Genomic DNA, 7,448 nt, shown 5'->3' with positions numbered 1-7,448 from the left:
AAGTGCTGGGATTACAGGCTTGAGCCACCGCGCCCGGCCTATGCCCTCCTTTTTTAAAGAGAGACAGGCTCTCACTCTGTTGCCAGGCTGGAGTGTAGTGGTGCTGTCATAGCTCACTGCAGCCTTGAACTCCTGCGATCAAGGGATGCGCCCACCTCAGCCTCCCAAAGTGCTGCGGTTACAGGGAGGAGTCACAGCACCTGTTCCCCCTCCTATTTTAATTCCTGAAAGACTGTGTAAGAATATTGTAATTTCTTCTTTGAATATTGGCTAGAATTCACCAGGAAACCATGTATGTATGCCAGGAGTTTTCTTGGTAGGTAGGTTCTCTGGTAATGAATTCAATTTCCTGAACAGAAAGAGGGCCATGCAGATTTCCATCACTTTTGACCAGTTACATTCTTCCAAGAGTTTATCCATTGCATTGAAATTGCTACATTTACTGGCCTAAAATCGATCATAACAGTCACCTAGTATTTTGAAACATGGTCTTGCTCTGTCACCCAGGCTGGAGCACAGCGGTGTGACCTCAGCTCACCACGGCCTCAGTCTCCCAGCCCCGGGTCATCCTCCCACCTCAGCCTTCCAAGTAGCTGGGAACACAGGAAAGTGCTGCCACACCTGGCTAATTTTTTGATTTTTTTTTGTAGGGACAGGGTCTCACTATGAAACAAAACTGAAGTACGATGTTGCCAGGGCTGGTCTTGAACTCCTGGGCTCAAACAATCCTCCTGCCTCGGTCTCCCAAAGTGCTGGGTTTACAGGCGTGAGCCACCACGGCTGGCAAGTCTATTACTGTGTCTATAGGATCCTCAGAAATAGTGCCTCTTTTGTTCTTGGTATTGGCGATTTGTGCTGTTTATTTTTTTTCTTTTGAGACCAAGTCTCACTCTGTCACCCAGGCTCAAGTGCAGTGGCATGATCTCGGCTCACTGCAACCTCCGCCTCCCAGGTTCAAGCGGTTCTTGTGCCTCAGCCTCCCGAATAGCTGGGACTATAGGTGCACGCCACCATGCCTGGCTAATTTTTGTATTTTTAGTAGAAACAGGGTTTCACCATGTTGGCCAGGCTGGTCTCCAACTCCTGACCTCAAGTGATCCACCCACCTTGGCCTCCCAAAGTGCTGGGATTACAGGCATGAGCCACTGCGCCCGGCCTATCTTTCTATTTGTTTGTTTGCTTTTCAGACAGGTCTCTCTCTGTCGCCCAGGCTGGAGTGCAGTGGTGCGATCACAGCTCACTGCAGCCTAAACCTCCTGGGCTCAAGTGATCCTCCCACCTCAGCCTTCTGAGTAGCTGGGACTACAGGCCCGAGCCACCATGCCCAGCTCATTAAATTCTTTTTTTTTTTTTTTTTTTTTTTAGAGATGGGGTCTCCTTATGATTACCAGGCTGGTCTCAAACTCCTGGGTTCAAGCAGTCCTCCCGCCTATGCCTCCCAAAGTGCTGGGATTACAGGTGTGACCCACCTCACCTGGCTCTCATTTCTTAAAATTGACCATTCTTGGTAGAGGTTTGTCAATCTTTCCAATCTTTTAGGGAAAAAATCAGCTTTTCATATTGTTAAGTTTCTCCATTTTTTCTTTCATGCTTTTGATGCCATTGATTTCTGTATTTTCCTTGATTTCCCTTTTTTGGCTTTGGGTTTCTTTGTTCTTTTTTCCCTAGCTTCTGGAAGTGAATCTCAGGTCTCTGCCTTCATGCCTTTACATGCACTTACAGCTACAGGGTTTTTTTTTTTTTTTTTTTTTGAGACGGAGTCTCACTCTGTCGCCCAAGCTGGAGTGCAGTGGCCAGATCTCAGTTCACTGCAAGCTCCGCCTCCCAGGTTCACGCTATTCTCCTGCCTCAGCCTCCCAAGTAGCTGGGACTACAGGCGCCCGCCACCTCGCCCGGCTAGTTTTTTGTATTTTTTAGTAGAGATGGGGTTTCACCGTGTTAGCCAGGATGGTCTTGATCTCCTGACCTAGTGATCTGCCTGTCTCAGCCTCCCAAAGTGCTGGGATTACAGGCTTGAGCCACCACGCCCGGCCTCTGGTCTACTATTCTAAGAATTGGCGAGAGAGAGAGGTTAAAATCTCCTCCTATGATTGTGGGATTGTCTATTTCTCCCTTTAATGCTATTGGATTTGCTTCATGTATTTTGAGGCTCTGTTATTAGGCACATTCATAACTGATGTCTTCCCTCCCCTGCTTTCCCTCTGGTAACACTCTGTATCTTGAAACTGATTTCATGTTACATAAATATAGCCGCTCCAGGCTGGGTGCGGTGGCTCATGCCTGTAATCCCAGCAATTTGGGAGGCCAAGGCAGGCGGATAATTTGAGGTCAGGAGTTCAAGACCAGCCTGGCCAATGTGGTGAAACCCCATCTCTACTAAAAATACAATAATTAGCTGGGTAAAGTGGTGCGTGCCTGTTGTCCCAGCTCCTTGGCAGGCTGAGGTGGGAGAATAGCTTGAACCCAGGAGGTGGAGGTAGCAGTGAGCCGAGATCACGCCATTGTACTCCAGCCTTGGAGACAGAGCGAGACTCCATCTCAAAAAACAACAACAAAAAAAAAGCCACTCCAGCCTGATTATATATATACACACACGTATATATGTGTGTATATGTGTGTGTGTGTGTATATATATATATGTGTGTGTGTGTTTGTGGTTTCTGCAGTCACTTTCAGCCTACCTGTGTTTTTCATATTTAAAGTGCATCTTTTAGCTGAGTGTGATGGCACATGCCCCTAATCCCAGAGACTCTGTATCAAAAAAAAATGTTTTTCTAAAATCTCACAGACTCAGTCTATCAGCTCACAGTCTATCGGCTCAGGGTCTGTCGCCCCAGGCTCTGTCCGCCCAGGCTCTGTCGCCCCAGGCTCTGTCCGCCCAGGCTCTGTTGGCTCAGGGTCTGTCGGCCCAGGATCTGTCAGCTCACGGTTTATCAATCAGCTCACAGTCTTCACAGTACTGTGCTGTGTGTGATCTGTTATTTTTCTCTGGCTGCTTTCAAGATTTTAAAAGTTAATCTTTAGTTTTGAATAGTTTTGGGGCTGGGCATGGTGGCTCACACCTGTAATCCCAGCACTTTGGGAGGCCAAGGCAGGTGGATCACCTGAGGTCAGGAGTTTGAGACTAGCCTGGCCAACAAGGAGAAACCCCATATCTACTAAAAATACAAAAATTAATTAGGTGTGCTGGTGGGGGCCTGTAGTCCCAGCTACATGGGAGGCTGAGGCAGGAGAATCACTTGAACTGGGAGGTGGAGGTTGCAGTGAGCCGAGATTGCACCACTGCACTCCAGCCTGGGCGACGAGAGCAAAAATTCCATTTCAAAAAAAAAAAAAAGTTTTGAAGTGATGGGTCTAGGTATGGTTTTATTCACATTTATCCTGTTTGGGATTCTTTTTTTTTTTTTTTTTTTTTTTTGAGACGGAGTCTCGCTCTGTCGCCCAGGCTGGAGTGCTGTGGCCAGATCTCAGCTCACTGCAAGCTCCGCCTCCCGGGTTTACGCCATTCTCCTGCCTCAGCCTCCCCAGCAGCTGGGACTACAGGCGCCGCCACCTCGCCCGGCTAGTTTTTTGTAGTTTTTAGTAGAGATGGGGTTTCACCGTGTTAGCCAGGATGGTCTCAATCTCCTGACCTCGTGATCCGCCCGCCTCAGCCTCCCAAAGTGCTGGGATTACAGGCTTGAGCCACCGCGCCCGGCCTTGGGATTCTTAAAACTATAAATTTATGTCTTTCACCAAATTTGAAAGTTTCTGGTTACTGTTTCTTCAAGTATTTCTTCTGTCAGCTGTGCCTCTCCTCTCCTGGACCTCTGTAATTACCTGCGTGTTAGACATGTCCGTATCTCCCGACAGGTCCCCGAAGCGTTAGACATTTCACTGATATTGCCCGACAGGTCCCTGAGGCTCTGTTCGTGGTTTTGTTTTGTTTTTTTCCTCCAATCACTTCCACCCTCTCTTTTTTGTTTTTCACAGATTGGACAATTTCTATTCCTCTGTCTTTGAGGACTCTGCCTATTTTCTCTGTTATTTTCCTTCTGTTATATTCATTTGGTGAATTTTAAAATTTCAGATCTTGGCTGGGTGCAGTGGCTCACACCTGTAACTCCCAGCACTTTGGGAGGCTGAGGCAGGTGGATCACCTGATGTCAGGAGTTTGAGACAAGCCTGGCCAATATAGCGAAACCGTCTGTCTACTAAAAAAAAAAAAAACATCGCCGGCCGTGGTGGCAAGTGCCTGTAATCCCAGCTACTCAGGAAGCTGAAGCAGGAGAATCACTTGAAACCGGGAGGCGGAAGTTGCAGTGAGGCGAGATCACAACACTGCACTCCAGCCTGGGTGACAGAGTAAGACCCTGTCTCAAAAAAAATAATAAATAAATAAATAAAATAAAATAAACAAAACAAAATTTCAGATCTTGGTTTTTTTGTTTGTTTTTGTCTTTGAGACAGTTTCGCTCTTGTCCCCAGGCTGGAGTGCAATGGCACAATCTCAGCTCACTGCAACCTCCACCTCCTGGGCTCAAGCGATTCTTTGCCTCGGCCTCCCAAAGTGCTGGGATTACAGGTGTGAGCTACCACGCCCAGCCAGATCTTGTATTCGTTTGACCTAAAATTCCCATTTGGCTCATTTAAACGTTTCCTCTGCTGAGATTTCCGGCACTTTGTTCATTCTGCGTGCATTTCCCTTTTCTTCACTGAGCACAGTCACTAAGCCTGCTCCAAAGTGCTTTTCTGATGACCCCAGCAGCTAGGTCAGAGCACGATTCATGTCTGTCGTCTTTCCCTTCGAGAAGGGCTCACATTTTCCCGGCTCTTCATATGTTAGTTTGAACTGCATCCCACACATTGCAAACGTCACATTGTGGAGACACCGGATTCTGAGATATTCCTCTGAAGAGAATCCATGTTTCTGTTTAGCAGGCAATTAATTTCATTAGATTCAAACTGCAAACACTGTCACACCTGCTGTGAGCGGTGGCTCAGGTCACTGCATGGCACGGGGTGCATGCAGGGGTCAGGGGTTTGCCAGAAATGAGTGGCAGCTACACACAGGACTCCTCCTCTCTGATTCTTTCTGGGGCTTCTACTCTCATTTTCGAGTGGCTATGCGTGGCTCGCTCCTTCCCCTGTCTGCTCCTGGAACAAGGAAGGTAGTGTACTTTCTTTTTTGTTTGTTTGTTTTTTGGACACACATTCTGCCTTGTCGCCCAGGCAGGAATGCAGTGGCTGCGATCCTCTCACCCCAGCCTCCTGAATAGTTGGGAACCAGGTAATGTTCTATTCTTTTGTAGAGACTGTGTTGCCCAGGCTGGGCCTGAACACCTGGCCTCAAGTAATTCTCCCGTCTCAGCCTCCCAAAATCCTGGGATTACAGGAGTGAGCTGCCCTGCCAGATAGGAGACTTTTTACTTTTTTTTTTTTTTTTTGAGACAGTGTCTCGCTCTGTCACCCAGGCTGGAGTGCAGTGGCAAGATCTCAGCTCACCGAAGCCTCTGCCTCCCAGGCTCACGCGATTCTCCGGCCTCAGCCTCACGAGTAGCTGGGATTACAGGAGCCCGCCACCAAACCTGGCTAATTTTTTGTGTTTTTAGTAGAGACGGGGTTTCACCATGTTGGCCAGGCTGGTCTCCAACTGCTGACCTCATGATCCGCCTGCCTCAGTCTCCTGAAGTGTTGGGATTACAGGCATGAGCCACTGCGCCAGGCCCAGAGAGCAGACTTTCTGAGAGGGCGTTAGTCACCTCACACTATCATGTGGGGACTGTGGCTGCCCTCAGGGCAAAGATGCAAAAACAGGAAACTGTGCTGGCTGCTTCCTTCAAGTCTAAACTTGCCTCCAAAATTTGCCCCTCTCCACGGCCCTCAGGGAGCTGTTTCTCATACTCTGTCCAGGGTTATAGTTGAGCCATGGCAGGGTCACTCTGTTAGAAGTTTATTCTTTCGCACTGGAAGAAGAACCCCATCATATGGCTTTCTGTATCCAGAAACCAGGGTGATTTTAGTTTCCAGACGGTGGGCACCGGTGTTGCTTCCCAGGGGCTCAGCTCTGGGCAGTAACAAGCCTGCGGTCTGGACATGGTGGCTCACACCTAGGCTATCAGCTGCCTGGGAGACTGATGCGAGGGGACTGCTTCAGGCCAGGAGTTCGAAGCCACAGTGCAGGTGCATTCAAGCTGGTCAAGCCAGGAACGCACCTGCACTCCATCCTGGGCAACAGAGCGAGGCCCTGTTTCAAAGGAAAAAAAAAGCTTTGGCAGCACAGAACTTGGAGAGCATGGGCTGAAAGGACAAGTCTCTTTGTGCTACAGATCCTGGGTCTCCAAGGGATGTAAACCTGTTCACTGTCCAACAGCAGCAGCAATCAACACTTACAGAGCACTTGCCACGTGCCAGACCCCACGCGAAGGGATTTATACACACAAACGGTCTTCACTAATTTCAACGGTGCTTCTTCTCGCCCCACTTTAAAGATAAGGAGAAGACTTGAACAAGACCACACTGTGAGTGGGTGGCACGGACAGGCCCAGGCCAGGCCCTCTGACTCCAGAGTAAACTGGTGTCTGGCGGTTTTCAACTGCAACATTCAACAAATATGTTCAGCATGTCTGGCCAACTACCATAAAACTGTATAGAAATTCTCCATGTAAGAAGTAAAGGCCAGGAGCAGTGGCTCACACTTGTAGTTCCGGCACTTTGGAAGGCTGAGGCTGGAGGATCACTCAAAGGCAGGAGTTTTGGGACCAGCCTGGGCAACACGGCAAAACCCTTACAGAAATCAACCAGGCGCAGTGGCACGTGCCTGTGATCCCAGCCACTCGGGAGGGAGGTGGGAGGATCGCTTGAGTCCAGGAGGTTGAGGCTGTAGTGAGCCATGATCGTGCCACCACACCCCAGCCTGGATGACAGAGCAAGACCCCATCTCAAAAAAAAAAAGGGAACGCATTGGGTTTAAAAAATAAATAAACCCTTAATATTAGACTATTAACTAAAGTAAAAATAATAAGTGTGGGCCAGGCATGGTGGCTCATGCCTGTAATCCCAGCATTTTGGGAGGCTGAGGTGGGCAGATCACGAGGTAGGGAGATCAAGACCATCCTGGCTAACACAGTGAAACCCCGTCTCTACTAAAAATACAAAAAAAAAAAAAAAAAATTAGCCGGGCATGGTGGTGGGTGCCTGTACTCCCAGTTACTTGGGAGGCTGAGGCAGGACAATGGCATGAACCCGGGAAGGTGGAGGTTGCAGTGAGCCGAGATTGCACCACTGCACTCCAGCCTGGGCAACACAGCAAGACTCCATCTCAAAATAAATAAATAAAATTAAATTAAATTAATAATAATAATAATAGTAAGTGTGTTGTAGAATTTTCCAGCATACCTAGAAGTGAAATGTATGCCGACGAGAGCACGGAGTGTAACTGGAGTCTGTTCGCTAAGGTTCTGTGAAGT

This window comes from Piliocolobus tephrosceles, chromosome 1 (assembly GCF_002776525.5).
Source record: "Piliocolobus tephrosceles isolate RC106 chromosome 1, ASM277652v3, whole genome shotgun sequence".
Taxonomy (NCBI): Eukaryota; Metazoa; Chordata; class Mammalia; order Primates; family Cercopithecidae; genus Piliocolobus; species Piliocolobus tephrosceles.
Note: the sequence above shows the minus strand (reverse complement) of the source record.